Below are 15,804 nucleotides of genomic sequence, written 5' to 3' on the forward strand. Positions count from 1 at the left end.
GGAGCAGTGGCTTCTTTCTTGCTGAGCGGCCTTTCAGGTTATGTCAATATAGGACCTGTTTTACTGTGGATATAGATACTTTTGTACCAGCTTCCTCCAGCATCTTCACAAGGTCCTTTGCTGTTGTTCTGGGATTGATTTGCACTTTTCACCCCAAAGTACATTCATCTCTAGGAGACAGAACGCGTCTCCTTCCTGAGCGGTATGACGGCTGCGTGGTCCCATGCTGTTTATACTTGCGTACTATTGTTTGTACATATGAACATGGTACCTTCAGGCGTTTGGAAATTGCTCCCAAGGATGAACCAGACTTGTGGAGGTCTACAATTTTTTTTCTGAAGTCTTGGCTGATTTCTTTTGATTTTCCCATGATGTCAAGCAAAGAGGCACTGAGTTTGAAGTTAGGCCTTGAAATACATCCACAGGTACACCTCCAATTGACTCAAATGATGTCAATTCGCCTATCAGAAGCTTCTAAAGCCATGACATAATTTTGTGGAATTTTCCAAGCTGTTTAAAGGCACAGTCAACTTAGTGTATATAAACTTCTGACCCACTGGAATTGTGATAGTGAAATAATCTGTCTGTAAACAATTGTTGGGAAAATGACTTGTGTCATGCACAAAGTGGATGTCCTAACCGACTTGCCAAAACTATAGTTTGTTAACAAGAAATTTGTGGAGTGGTTGAAAAACAAGTTTTAATGACTCCAACCTAAGTGTATGTAAACTTCCGACTTCAACTGTACATATATTTATATTCCGGACTGATATTTCTATATTTCTTAAATCGTTTCTTTTATTTTTCGGGATTTGGGTGTATTGTTAGGTATTATTGCACTGCTGGAGCTAGCAACATCTGCATTTCGCAACACCTGTGATAACATCTGCAAAATATGTGTACGCAACCAATAAAATTGGATTTCATTTTGGTCCGTTTAACATTTAATATTTAAAAAAATGTATACATAAAAAGGTAAAAAACTTGAAATTGAAAATGTTCTTTAGTTTATCATACCACCAACATAAACCAAAAAATGTGTTTGTGTCTACAACTGGTAAAGGTTGATTGTGATAGGATTAAGAGAAAATAAACCCCTATTAAGATGTGATGCCTGGCCTTAAGACAATATGGGGAGTAGTTACATTAATCACTAGAATTTACAATAGACTTTTGTTTTACCTCAATTTCAGTCAGCTGGTTTCTCCTTTCTCCCTGGTATTTTATTTTATTTAAACTTTATTTAACTATGCAAGTCAGTTACAATTTACATTGACGGCCTATTTCATGAATACAATGAGCGAAGTCATGGCTGCTTGGCCTCTTCCTTGTCTTAAAGTCTTAGTAAAAGCCCTTATCCATGGTAATGTGAAATATGAGCAGAGCCAATGCTCAACACTAGCTGTCCTTTCTAAATGCAGTGTTTTATGGAGCCCATTCATTGTTATTGGGTAGTCAGTGTGTTGTTGAGTGGTAGGGGATGAGAGATCCGGACTCAGGGCTGGTGGTGCCAGCTGGGGATGGCATTAGACTGTTGAGTTATACAGTAAATGCTCAGTCAGTTGGCATGAAGGGTGACAGAGCCCATCCAGTGCTCTGAATTGATTGAGTTGGTCTTGAGGCTATATTTATCAGAATAGTGTAAAGGCTAGGCTGCTGGATGGTTTGGCTATCTGTGGGATCAATAGCCCGGCTGCGTTCCCCTCCTGTAATGTGGTGATAAGTGTGTGTGTGTGTGTGTGTGTGTAGAGTATTACATAACAAGGAAGAAGATGTGTCCATCAATATTTAATCACAACCTCTCTAATCTTAACCACATTCACTGACATTTAATCGCACGCACGCACACACACACACACACACATTTATAAAAAAAAAAATTGGGGGGTATTTTGTTAGGATCCCCATGAGCTGTTGCGAAAGCAGCAGCTACTCTTCCTGGGGTCCACACAGAACATGAAACATGACATAATACAGAACATTAATAGACCAGAACACAGCCTACATATCAGTGCATACACACAATATCTAGGTCAAATAGGGGAAAGGCGTTGTAATACCCTTTTACTGACACACACACACACACACACACACACACACACACACACCACTAACACCCCTCTAATCTTTCACACAGCCCTGTCAAATCTACCACACTATCCACCCACCACAACACAGTCACCACTGTCTCCATGATCAAAGCGAGGGATGTCTCCTCTACCACAGTCAAGTATATCTCTTTCAGACTGTCTTCTGTTGATGGTTCTATTCTCTATGTAGTCTAATGCACTACTGTTGACCAGAGCAAAGGGTCGTCTTCTGTTTCCAGGGCTACCAGAGCAAAGGGTCGTCTTCTGTTTCCAGGGCTACCAGAGCAAAGGGTCGTCTTCTGTTTCCAGGGCTACCAGAGCAAAGGGTCGTCTTCTGTTTCCAGGGCTACCAGAGCAAAGGGTCGTCTTCTGTTTCCAGGGCTACCAGAGCAAAGGGTCGTCTTCTGTTTCCAGGGCTACCAGAGCAAAGGGTCGTCTTCTGTTTCCAGGGCTACCAGAGCAAAGGGTCGTCTTCTGCTTCCAAAGCATTTACTTCATACTAAGACACAGTCTTACTCAAAGACTGTTCTGGGATCAGCTTACTCTCGCTGGGCCGGTTTCCTGGGCACAGATTAAGCCTCTAGACTAAAAAACATGTTCAATGGAGATTCTTCATTGGAAGTGTTTCTGTCAAGACTCAGGTTAATGTGTGTCTGGGAAAGTATGACTCCATGTATAACCTCTTGGTCATGTTGTAATAGAGTATTGCACAATAGGAAGACCATCCCTTTGATTTCCTCTGTCAGCTAAAGACACGAGACTCAATAACACACATGAGAGTTAGTCCCCAAGAACCAGGCTGAAACCTCATTGATAAGGAGCCACGTTTTATTTACAGCCTTGACCTGATAAGGCTGGATGATAAAGGTCTATTGTTTAGGCTGCGTCCTGCAGAAATGTGGTCACGCTGTTCTACTGCTGTGCTTCCGTAGACACACACACACACACACACACACACACACACAATTCAAATAGAAACAGTTGGGGTGTGTTACCTTAGAGCGACAACGTGTTAGCTATGTGCCATGGTGATTTGTAACCTGCCAGTATACTTCCAAAACATGAGAGAGAGAAAGTAAAAAGAGAGGATAAAACAAGAGAGAGAGAAAGTAAAAAGAGAGGGATAAAACAAGAGAGAGAGAAAGTAAAAAGAGAGGGATAAAACAAGAGAGAGAGAAAGTAAAAAGAGAGGGATAAAACAAGAGAGAGAAAGTAAAAAGAGAGGGATAGAATGAGAGAGAGAAAGTAAAAAGAGAGGGATAGAATGAGAGAGAGAAAGTAAAAAGAGAGGGATAGAATGAGAGAGAGAAAGTAAAAAGAGAGGGATAGAATGAGAGAGAGAAAGTAAAAAGAGAGGGATAGAATGAGAGAGAGAAAGTAAAAAGAGAGGGATAGAATGAGAGAGAGAAAGTAAAAAGAGAGCGATAGAATGAGAGAGAGAAAGAAGAATTAGAATAAGAGCAGGAGAGAGGGAAAGAGAGAAGGGAGGGGGCCAGTGTGTGACAGCCGGCCCCTGATTGGTCAGATTGCAGTGTGTGTTCCCTCAGTGGGCAGAGGATTAAGCCTATCACGTGGTTCCTTTAGCTTCTTTTCACACAAACACACCCCACCCCCCCCCCCCCCACACACACACACACTCACTCACTCACTCACAGCTGTTGAAATCTCTTTCTCCTCCGCTGCGGTCAGAGCAGTCAGAGCAGCGAGGGGGTGGAGTGTGTGTGGCAGTGGAGTCTGAGACTAGCAGCGACTGTGTTGTCTTCAGGTAGTTCATGTTTTGGTTTGGTCCGGGACCGACATAGAGGATCAACTGGAGACGAAGAAGCAGTGAACGGACTGTGTTTTCTCTCTCCCTCTTTTTATTTTTCGTCTGCGTCCCCGTGGATCTACTCTGGGATTTCTAAGCGAGGCGAGGAAGTAGACATGCGTTTTGACTGGCGTTTCTATTCCAGGTTCTATCAGATTCACTGACTGAGTGCAGGGGACACGATAAGGTCAGTTAGCTACGCGTGTTTCTTTGTGTGTGTACTACCGACTTGACTATTCCTACTGAATCAAGTTTTTAAATTGGACTGAATTGAATGTGAAACCTATTTGAGCACTAAACTACGAGGTCAGTTAGCTGAAGCCCGTTTCTTTGTGTATGTTGTTGACTGTCACTCCCTACTTCAACTATATGAGTTGACTGAACTCATTTCAATCTGTGAGCTGTGATTGTGATTTCAAGCTGTTGGTTCAGCTACCAATTTAAGGGGGAATTCCTGGCTTCCACAATGAACACCAGTTGGTTGTGTTGCCTTTCTCTCTGTCAACATGCTTAGCACTGAGTCAATGGAGACTGTAGGTAGATTAGCTGTACTCATCAGCTAAACAGTAGGAATGCATACTGCTCAGTACACTAATATACTACCTAGAGGTCTGAAGAGTATATCTTGTTCTCTGCTTACAGTGCATCGTCGAAGTTCAAGTTGAAACGCTTAACTGTCTAGTAAGGGTGGAACGGACATTTCTGATTGGCTTGCATGGCTCGGTTACAGCCACAATCCAACCTGGCCAGGCCTACGTAACTTAACTTCACAGCAGCCACGTCATAGATTATGTACATTACATGGTTACAACATCATGCTTTCACTCGTAGATTATTCAGTGGGGTTTTGTGTCCTCACTCTGTTTATTTTGAAAGCACACACACCCCGCCCACCTACAATGTGTACGGCCACGCAGCACAGTAGATAGCCATCTATAATTAGTGTGTGGGATTGTTTCCTGGTATTGTTCCCGTACGGTCGGTAACGCGACCCAAAAGCCTCTCCCTATTAATAGGGGTGATGGCTACAAGAGAGGCCGAAGAATCCAGCAGGCATGCTAACAAATAGTAGAGAGGGGATGAGGTGTGTGAGAGAGAAAGAGAGGGAAAGAGAGAGAAACTGTATATAGACATAATATAACATTTGAAATGTCTCTATTCCTTTGGAACTTTTGTGAGTGTAATGTTAACTGTTCATTTTATATAGTTTATTTCACTTTTGTTTATTATCTGTTTCACTTGCTTTGGCAATGTTAACATATGTTTCCCATGCCAATAAAGCCCTTTGAATTTAATTGAGGGGGGGTTATGGGGTGAGAGAGGGGGGGAGGAAGAGGAGGGTACACTGTAGCAGGATAGCTGTCAACAGAAGAGAGGAGGGGTGAGGTTTGTGGGACTGTATGGAAAGCAATCTAATCAGTCCTCCCCGCTGGAGTTAGTTCAAGGCTAAATGTCATCCTGACATGAGGTGAGGTAACTGGAGTAATGAAGAGAGCCTCTGCACACTGGTGAATAACACTATGCACATTTGTGATTTATTCGGGCTTCGTGGCTAAGCTTTAGTTTCAGTCAAAGCGTTGACCTTTCCTCAGACCACACTCTCCTCCACGTAGTGACACATTATGTCTGAAGCCGTGGAAGGGGTGTGTGGCCGGCGGCGGAGCAGTTGGCCAAAGGTCGATAGGTCAGAGACTGCTGTCACTTTCCTTCGGGCTACCAGCCGAGACCAACCGGATTACAGTCACAGTCTGGTGCTCTTTAAGCAGTCTCTTGAGTCAAAACGGTCTTTTGCGGTCAGCATGGTATGCTTCCCCTCAGTAGTTTTTATTTATGTATTTAGTTGATCAATTTGATCTGACAAAAGCTTTGTCTGTCAACAGAGACACAAGACTGAAATAAACGGGTCTGTAGGTGATGCTTCATTGACAGTCCAATCATGTCAGTGTTTTTATTTGTTTTTTTTCTAATTCGTGTGAACTCACCTTTGACCTCTCACCCCTTAACTCTGGTTCCGAAACTAAATGTCCTGCTGTGTGAAACTCCCGCCGATCGACCGGGTGACCCGAGTGACGGGAACGTTGGGAAGGGGACAAAGGGAACATTGAGGGAGCGCTCTGGGAACAGGGCATCTTGTGACTGGGTACTGAGCAGGGATACTGCTGTCCTGTGTTTATCTGGGTCTGTGGTTGTGTTGTGCTTTTACGGGAAGCCTTGTGTTATAAGCACTGACGGAAGTGTGTGTGTGTGGACTGTCTGCTGCTTCTATTGTGGTTGTGTAGATATTCAATACACGTTGGGATACCTCGTGAAAGAGGTGTGTGTGTGTGTGTGCTTAGCTAGTTCTGTGGTTGTGCGGTTATTCCATACACACTGGGGGACTTGTGTTCGTAGCTGAGGAGTCTGGTGTTGTCAACACTGGGGGGGGGTAAAGGGGGGTGAGGGGCTGTGCAACTTTATTTAGGCAACTCCACAGCTGTTAGGGATTGACCCCAGAGGATTGCACTCATCCAGCAGTTCCTCTGTCATTCTCACGTTCACCATGCTCTCTCTTTCTCTCTCTTTCTATGCCTTTCTCTCCCTCCCTCTTACTCTCTCACTCTCAGGATCTCATACTGTCTCTCTTCTCCTTTTCCATCTCTACCTCTCTTTTGTTTTGATCTGTTTCTCCCAACCAACAGGTCCCTATCAAATCACTGCTAGTGGTTTCCTACAGTATAAGGCCTGTTTCTTTATTCTGGTCTGGTCTCTCTCTCTCTCTCTCTCTCTCTCTCTCTCTCTCGTATCCCTACTCCCCATAGAATATCTCTCTCTCTCTCTCTCTCTCTCTCGTATCCCTACTCCCCATAGAATATCTCTCTCTCTCTCTCTCGTATCCCTACTCCCCATAGAATATCTCTCTCTCTCTCTCTCGTATCCCTACTCCCCATAGAATATCTCTCTCTCTCTCTCTCGTATCCCTACTCCCCATAGAATATCTCTCTCTCTCGTATCCCTACTCCCCATAGAATATCTCTCTCTCTCGTATCCCTACTCCCCATAGAATATCTCTCTCTTTCTCGTATCCCTACTCCCCATAGAATATCTCTCTCTCTCGTATCCCTACTCCCCATAGAATATCTCTCTCTCTCGTATCCCTACTCCCCATAGAACATCTCTCTTTCTCGTATCCCTACTCCCAATAGAATATCTCTCTCTTTCTCGTATCCCTACTCCCAATAGAATATCTCTCTCTTTCTCGTATCCCTACTCCCCATAGAATATCTCTCTTTCTCGTATCCCTACTCCCAATAGAATATCTCTCTCTTTCTCGTATCCCTACTCCCAATAGAATATCTCTCTCTTTCTCGTATCCCTACTCCCAATAGAATATCTCTCTCTTTCTCGTATCCCTACTCCCAATAGAATATCTCTCTCTTTCTCGTATCCCTACTCCCAATAGAATATCTCTCTCTCTCGTATCCCTACTCCCAATAGAATATCTCTCTCTTTCTCGTATCCCTACTCCCAATAGAATATCTCTCTCTTTCTCGTATCCCTACTCCCCATAGAATCTCTCTCTCTCTCTCGTATCCCTACTCCCAATAGAATATCTCTCTCTGTCTCGTATCCCTACTCCCCATAGAATGACATATTCACTGTATAACTGTCAGCAGGGTAGCTGTTGTCAGCAGGGTAGCTGTTGTCAGCAGGGTAGCTGTAGTCAGCAGGGTAGCTGTAGTCAGCAGGGTAGATGTAGTCAGCAGGGTAGCTGTAGTCAGCAGGGTAGCTGTAGTCAGCTGTAGTCAGCAGGGTAGGTGTAGTCAGCAGGGTAGCTGTAGTCAGCTGTAGTCAGCAGGGTAGCTGTAGTCAGCAGGGTAGCTGTAGTCAGCTGTAGTCAGCAGGGTAGCTGTAGTCAGTAGGGTAGCTGTAGTCAGCAGGGTAGCTGTAGTCAGCAGTAGTCAGCAGGGTAGCTGTAGTCAGCAGGGTAGCTGTAGTCAGCAGGGTAGCTGTAGTCAGCAGGGTAGCTGTATTCAGCTGTAGTCAGCAGGGTAGCTGTAGTCAGCAGGGTAGCTGTAGTCAGCTGTAGTCAGCAGGGTAGCTGTAGTCAGCAGGGTAGCTGTAGTCAGCTGTAGTCAGCAGGGTAGCTGTAGTCAGCTGTAGTCAGCAGGGTAGCTGTAGTCAGCTGTAGTCAGCAGGGTAGCTGTAGTCAGCAGGGTAGCTGTAGTCAGCTGTAGTCAGCAGGGTAGCTGTAGTCAGCTGTAGTCAGCAGGGTAGCTGTAGTCAGCAGGGTAGATGTAGTCAGCAGGGTAGCTGTAGTCAGCAGGGTAGCTGTAGTCAGCTGTAGTCAGCAGGGTAGCTGTAGTCAGCTGTAGTCAGCAGGGTAGCTGTAGTCAGCTGTAGTCAGCAGGGTAGCTGTAGTCAGCTGTAGTCAGCAGGGTAGCTGTAGTCAGCTGTAGTCAGCAGGGTAGCTGTAGTCAGCAGGGTAGCTGTAGTCAGCAGGGTAGATGTAGTCAGCAGGGTAGATGTAGTCCTAAGGCCTGTGTCTTTATAGTTGTCTGTACAGTAGCCTGTCTGCCCTCTGCAGTTTCATTCAATAAACCAGGGCATGGCTTTGGGAAAGGATGAATTGAATACACACACACACACACACACACACACACACACACAAAGAGGGAGGGGGGTGTATTGAATGTGATGTTATGTAACCTTCAGGGAGAGTTGTCCAGCTGCTTTGACTTGAACAGTTTCTTCGAGCTGGGATTTTATTTATGTCCATGTAAATTGCAGAGTTGAGGATCAGAGGGAGAGGAGGGGGGGGCAAGAGGGGGGGGAGAAGGTTGGTTTGGAGTTCTGCCATAGAAGAAACATTAGTGTTCCAATGTGTGATGATTCAGCTGATAAAGAGAGTCATGTCAGCCCCAGCCAAGCCTCAGTGGGGCAGTGGCTTGATAAGAAGAAGCCGACACAATGTTGACCTTCCTAAATGTCATACAGGATGACATACAGGTTATGATCATAGACCTCACTTATACTGTAGTCCTACATTACAGTCCATATTACATTAGACAGGATACTAAGTCTCATATACTGTAGTCCTATATTACAGCCCATATTATATTAGACAGGATAGTACATCTCATATACTGTAGTCCTACATTACATTAGACAGGATAGTACGTCTCATATACTGTAGTCCTATATTACAGCCCATATTATATTAGACAGGATAGTAAGTCTCATATACTGTAGTCCTACATTACAGTCCATATTATATTAGACAGGATAGTAAGTCTCATACACTGTAGTCCTACATTACAGCTTATATTAGACAGGATAGTAAGTCTCATACTGTAGTCCTACATTACAGCTTATATAAGACAGGATAGTAAGTCTCATATACTGTAGTCCTAAATTACAGTCCATATATTAGACAGGATAGTAAGTCTCATATACTGTAGTCCTATATTACAGTCCATATTATATTAGACAGGATAGTAAGTCTCATACTGTAGTTCTACATTACAGTCCATATTATATTAGACAGGATAGTAAGTCTCATATACTGTAGTCCTACATTACAGTCCATATTATATTAGACAGGATAGTAAGTCTCATATACTGTAGTCCTACATTACAGTCCATATTATATTAGACAGGATAGTAAGTCTCATACTGTAGTCCTACATTACATTAGACAGGATAGTAAGTCTCATATACTGTAGTCCTACATTACAGTCCATATTATATTAGACAGGATAGTACGTCTCATATACTGTAGTCCTACATTACAGTCCATATTATATTAGACAGGATAGTACGTCTCATATACTGTAGTCCTACATTACAGCCCATAGTATCCTGTCTAATATAATAAGTCTCATACTATTGGTCCCTGCTCATGGTACTATCCTTCTATTTACATTGCAGCGTGGGAAACCCTGCTGTAGGATGCACTATTGGCCTTATTGGCTATCTTGTTGTCATGACAATGTTGTAAACTCGTTAACTCATGTCATCCCCCTAAGCCCTTCCCCTCTCAGGGTCACAAGTGTCAGCTCATTGGTCAGCTGGGCATGGCATCGGAATGTCCAGCATGCACTTGTCTCCGGTGTCATGGCGATAGTCTGACCAAAATAGGCCATCAGACAACCTGTCACTACATTGGCTTTGAATCTGTCGTCTTTCACTTGTAATAGTATCTAAAAAATACTATTAACTGACTGGTACTATGTACACATATGATATACCATCAGGAGTTTGGCTCAAACAGGTAATGTACATACAGACAGACTGGTACTTTATACATTAGCTCTTTGAGGGAAATGTATTAATAGTGTCTTACAATAAAGTCATACAGAGAGCATTCATCTTGCTTTGTGTCCATACAAGGTCCCCTACTGTAAGTTCAAACTATTATAGCTGTATCCCTTGTAACATGCTCGCCGGCTCATAGCCTGAGTCTATGTATTCCCATTGAAACACACACACTGGGTCGGGTCCAGACTACAGGTTAGCCCAGAGCTGAGCGTTGTTCAACACACTGGGTCGGAACACACTGGGTCGGGTCCGGACTACGGGTTAGCCCAGAGCTGAGCGTTGTTCAACACACTGGGTCGGGTCCAGACTACAGGTTACCCCAGAGCTGAGCGTTGTTCAACACACTGGGTCGGGTCCAGACTACAGGGTAGCCCAGAGCTGAGCGTTGTTCAACACACTGGGTCGGGTCCAGACTACAGGTTACCCCAGAGCTGAGCGTTGTTCAACACACTGGGTCGGGTCCAGACTACAGGTTACCCCAGAGCTGAGCGTTGTTCAACACACTGGGTCGGGTCCGGACTACAGGGTAGCCCAGAGCTGAGCGTTGTTCAACACACTGGGTCGGGTCCGGACTACAGGGTAGCCCAGAGTTGAGCGTTGTTCAACACACTGGGTCGGGTCCGGACTACGGGTTAGCCCAGAGCTGAGCGTTGTTCAACACACTGGGTCGGGTCCGGACTACAGGTTAGCCCAGAGCTGAGCGTTGTTCAACACACTGGGTCGGGTCCGGACTACAGGGTAGCCCAGAGCTGAGCGTTGTTCAACACACTGGGTCGGGTCCAGACTACAGGTTAGCCCAGAGCTGAGCGTTGTGGCTCTTAATCTGAAACATCTTGTTAAATTCCATTAGACCTGAAGGAGCAGCTTAGCAACGCAGAGCAGCAAAGAAAATAACCTACCTTCTCTCCCTCCATCCCTCTATTCCTCCATCCCTCTATGCCTCCATCCCTCTATTCCTCCATCCCTAACTCCCTCCCTCGTGCAAATCCAAGGGATAGAGGACTTGGGCAGAAAGAGAGGGAAAGGAAGGGAAAGAGACTGGGAGAAAAGAAAGGGAGGAGAGAGTGAGACTGCAGGTACAGTAGATCTTTCTCTGCTGCTACGGTAACCCTCTTAAGTGGCCTGCGGTCATGTGACTGGAGTGATTGTTTACCAATCTCAGCTGTAGAGGTCTCTCGCTTTCTCTCTCAATTCAATTCAATGTTTTTTATTGGCATGGGAAACATATGTTTACATTCTCTCTGTCGCTGTCTGTCTGTGTCTGTGTGTGAAAACAGTTCCAGCTGTAGTGGTCGCTCTCTCTGTGTTGGGTGGAAACCTCAAGCCATCTGGTTCAGACCAGCCTGCTCTCTACCCCTTCCATCTCTAATACGGCCCCTTCCATCTTTAATACTGCCCCTTCCATCTCTAATACTGCCTCTCCAATCTCTAATACGGCCCCTTCCATCTCTAATACTGCCCCTTCCATCTCTAATACTGCCCCTCCCATCTTTAATACTGCCCCTCCCATCTCTAATACGGCCCCTCCCATCTCTAATACGGCCCCTTCCATCTCTAATACGGCCCCTTCCATCTTTAATACTGCCCCTTCCATCTCTAATACTGCCTCTCCAATCTCTAATACTGCCCCTTCCATCTCTAATACTGCCCCTCCCATCTCTAATACTGCCCCTCCCATCTTTAATACTGCCCCTCCCATCTCTAATACGGCCCCTCCCATCTCTAATACTGCCCCTTCCATCTCTAATACTGCCCCTCCCATCTCTAATACTGCCCCTCCCATCTCCAATACGGCCCCTTCCATCTTTAAAACTGCCCCTCCCATCTCTAATACTGCCCCTCCCATCTTTAATACTGCCCCTCCCATCTCTAATACTGCCCCTCCCATCTCTAATACTGCCCCTCCCATCTCTAATACGGCCCCTTCCATCTTTAATACTGCCCCTCCCATCTCTAATACGGCCCCTCCCATCTTTAATACTGCCCCTCCCATCTCTAATACTGCCCCTCCCATCTCTAATACTGCCCCTTCCATCTCTAATACTGCCCCTCCCATCTCTAATACGGCCCCTCCCATCTCTAATACTGCCCCTCCCATCTTTAATACTGCCCCTTCCATCTCTAATACTGCCCCTCCCATCTTTAATACTGCCCCTTCCATCTCTAATACTGCCCCTCCCATCTCTAATACGGCCCCTCCCATCTTTAATACTGCCCCTCCCATCTCTAATACTGCCCCTCCCATCTCTAATACTGCCCCTTCCATCTTTAATACTGCCCCTTCCATCTCTAATACTGCCCCTCCCATCTCTAATACGGCCCCTTCCATCTCTAATACTGCCCCTCCCATCTCTAATACGGCCCCTTCCATCTTTAATACTGCCCCTCCCATCGTAGAATACTGCCCCTTCCATCTCTAATACTGCCCCTCCCATCTCTAATACGGCCCCTTCCATCTTTAATACTGCCCCTCCCATCTCTAATACGCCCCCTCCCATCTTTAATACTGCCCCTCCCATCTCTAATACTGCCCCTTCCATCTCTAATACTGCCCCTTCCATCTCTAATACTGCCCCTCCCATCTCTAATACGGCCCCTGCCATCTCTAATACTGCCCCTCCCATCTTTAATACTGCCCCTTCCATCTCTAATACTGCCCCTTCCATCTCTAATACTGCCCCTCCCATCTCTAATACGGCCCCTTCCATCTCTAATACTGCCCCTCCCATCTCTAATACGGCCCCTTCCATCTTTAATACTGCCCCTCCCATCGTAGAATACTGCCCCTTCCATCTTTAATACTGCCCCTTCCATCTTTAATACTGCCCCTTCCATCTTTAATACTGCCCCTCCCATCTCTAATACTGCCCCTCCCATCTCTAATACTGCCCCTCCCATCTTTAATACTGCCCCTCCCATCTCTAATACTGCCCCTCCCATCTCTAATACTGCCCCTTCCATCTCTAATACTGCCCCTTCCATCTCTAATATGGCCCCTTCCATCTCTAATACTGCCCCTCCCATCTTTAATACTGCCCCTTCCATCTCTAATACTGCCCCTTCCATCTCTAATACTGCCCCTCCCATCTCTAATACGGCCCCTTCCATCTCTAATACTGCCCCTCCGATCTCTAATACGGCCCCTTCCATCTTTAATACTGCCCCTTCCATCTTTAATACTGCCCCTTCCATCTTTAATACTGCCCCTTCCATCTTTAATGCTGCCCCTTCCATCTCTAATACGGCCCCTTCCATCTCTAATACTGCCCCTTCCATCTTTAATACTGCCCCTTCCATCTTTAATACTGCCCCTTCCATCTTTTAATACTGCCCCTTCCATCTTTAATACTGCCCCTTCCATCTTTAATACTGCCCCTTCCATCTTTAATACTGCCCCTTCCATCTTTAATACTGCCCCTTCCATCTTTAATACTGCCCCTTCCATCTTTAATACTGCCCCTCCCATCTCTAATACTGCCCCTTCCATCTCTAATACGGCCCCTTCCATCTTTAATACGGCCCCTTCCATCTTTAATACTGCCCCTCCCATCTCTAATACTGCCCCTTCCATCTCTAATACTGCCCCTCCCATCTCTAATACTGCCCCTTCCATCTTTAATACTGCCCCTTCCATCTTTAATACTGCCCCTTCCATCTTTAATACTGCCCCTCCCATCTCTAATACTGCCCCTTCCATCTCTAATACGGCCCCTTCCATCTTTAATACTGCCCCTCCCATCTCTAATACTGCCCCTCCCATCTTTAATACTGCCCCTCCCATCTCTAATACGGCCCCTTCCATCTTTAATACTGCCCCTTCCATCTTTAATACTGCCCCTTCCATCTTTAATACTGCCCCTTCCATCTTTAATACTGCCCCTTCCATCTTTAATACTGCCCCTCCCATCTTTAATACTGCCCCTTCCATCTCTAATACGGCCCCTTCAATCTTTAATACGGCCCCTTCCATCTTTAATACTGCCCCTTCCATCTCTAATACTGCCCCTCCCATCTCTAATACTGCCCCTCCCATCTTTAATACTGCCCCTTCCATCTCTAATACTGCCCCTCCCATCTTTAATACGGCCCCTTCCATCTCTAATACGGCCCCTCCCATCTCTAATACGGCCCCTTCCATCTCTAATACTGCCCCTCCCATCTTTAATACTGCCCCTTCCATCTCTAATACTGCCCCTCCCATCTCTAATACGGCCCCTTCCATCTGTAATACTGCCCCTCCCATCTCTAATACGGCCCCTTCCATCTTTAATACTACCCCTCCCATCGTAGAATACTTCCCCTTCCATCTCTAATACTGCCCCTCCCATCTCTAATACGGCCCCTTCCATCTCTAATACTGCCCCTCCCATCTTTTAATACTGCCCCTTCCATCTTTAATACTGCCCCTTCCATCTTTAATACTGCCCCTTCCATCTTTAATACTGCCCCTTCCATCTTTAATACTGCCCCTTCCATCTTTAATACTGCCCCTTCCATCTTTAATACTGCCCCTCCCATCTCTAATACTGCCCCTTCCATCTCTAATACGGCCCCTTCCATCTTTAATACGGCCCCTTCCATCTTTAATACTGCCCCTCCCATCTCTAATACTGCCCCTTCCATCTCTAATACTGCCCCTCCCATCTCTAATACTGCCCCTTCCATCTTTAATACTGCCCCTTCCATCTTTAATACTGCCCCTTCCATCTTTAATACTGCCCCTCCCATCTCTAATACTGCCCCTTCCATCTCTAATACGGCCCCTTCCATCTTTAATACTGCCCCTTCCATCTTTAATACTGCCCCTTCCATCTCTAATACTGCCCCTCCCATCTCTAATACTGCCCCTCCCATCTTTAATACTGCCCCTCCCATCTCTAATACTGCCCCTCCCATCTTTAATACTGCCCCTTCCATCTCTAATACTGCCCCTTCCATCTCTAATACGGCCCCTTCCATCTTTAATACGGCCCCTCCCATCTTTAATACTGCCCCTTCCATCTCTAATACTGCCCCTCCCATCTCTAATACTGCCCCTTCCATCTTTAATACTGCCCCTCCCATCTTTAATACTGCCCCTTCCATCTTTAATACTGCCCCTCCCATCTCTAATACTGCCCCTCCCATCTTTAATACTGCCCCTCCCATCTCTAATACGGCCCCTTCCATCTTTAATACTGCCCCTCCCATCTCTAATACTGCCCCTCCCATCTTTAATACTGCCCCTCCCATCTCTAATACGGCCCCTTCCATCTTTAATACTGCCCCTCCCATCTCTAATACTGCCCCTCCCATCTTTAATACTGCCCCTCCCATCTCTAATACGGCCCCTTCCATCTTTAATACTGCCCCTTCCATCTTTAATACTGCCCCTTCCATCTTTAATACTGCCCCTTCCATCTTTAATACTGCCCCTTCCATCTTTAATACTGCCCCTTCCATCTTTAATACTGCCCCTCCCATCTTTAATACTGCCCCTCCCATCTCTAATACTGCCCCTCCCATCTCTATTACGACCCCTTCCATCTTTAATACTGCCCCTCCCATCGTAGAATACTGCCCCTTCCATCTCTAATACTGCCCCTCCCATCTCTAATACTGCCCCTTCCA

General features: G+C 45.7%; 1 protein-coding gene across 6 annotated transcripts in view; it reads left to right on the forward strand.

The window, feature by feature from the left end:
- Positions 1 to 15,804, forward strand: part of LOC106590181 (gamma-adducin) — a 155,501-nt gene that overhangs the window by 95,110 nt on the left and 44,587 nt on the right. For 2 of the 6 annotated variants that reach the window (XM_045691034.1, XM_045691033.1), the window contains exon 1: positions 3,759 to 4,084. The exons of 2 other annotated variants lie outside the window; for them this stretch is intronic. The gene's annotated coding sequence lies outside the window, so the exon portion shown is untranslated. Of the gene's footprint in view, positions 1 to 3,757; positions 4,085 to 15,804 lie in introns of those variants that run through there. 2 more of the 6 variants (XM_045691030.1, XM_045691035.1) reach the window with 2 other exon arrangements.

Source organism: Salmo salar, chromosome ssa12, assembly GCF_905237065.1.
Source record: "Salmo salar chromosome ssa12, Ssal_v3.1, whole genome shotgun sequence".
NCBI classification, from domain to species: domain Eukaryota; kingdom Metazoa; phylum Chordata; class Actinopteri; order Salmoniformes; family Salmonidae; genus Salmo; species Salmo salar.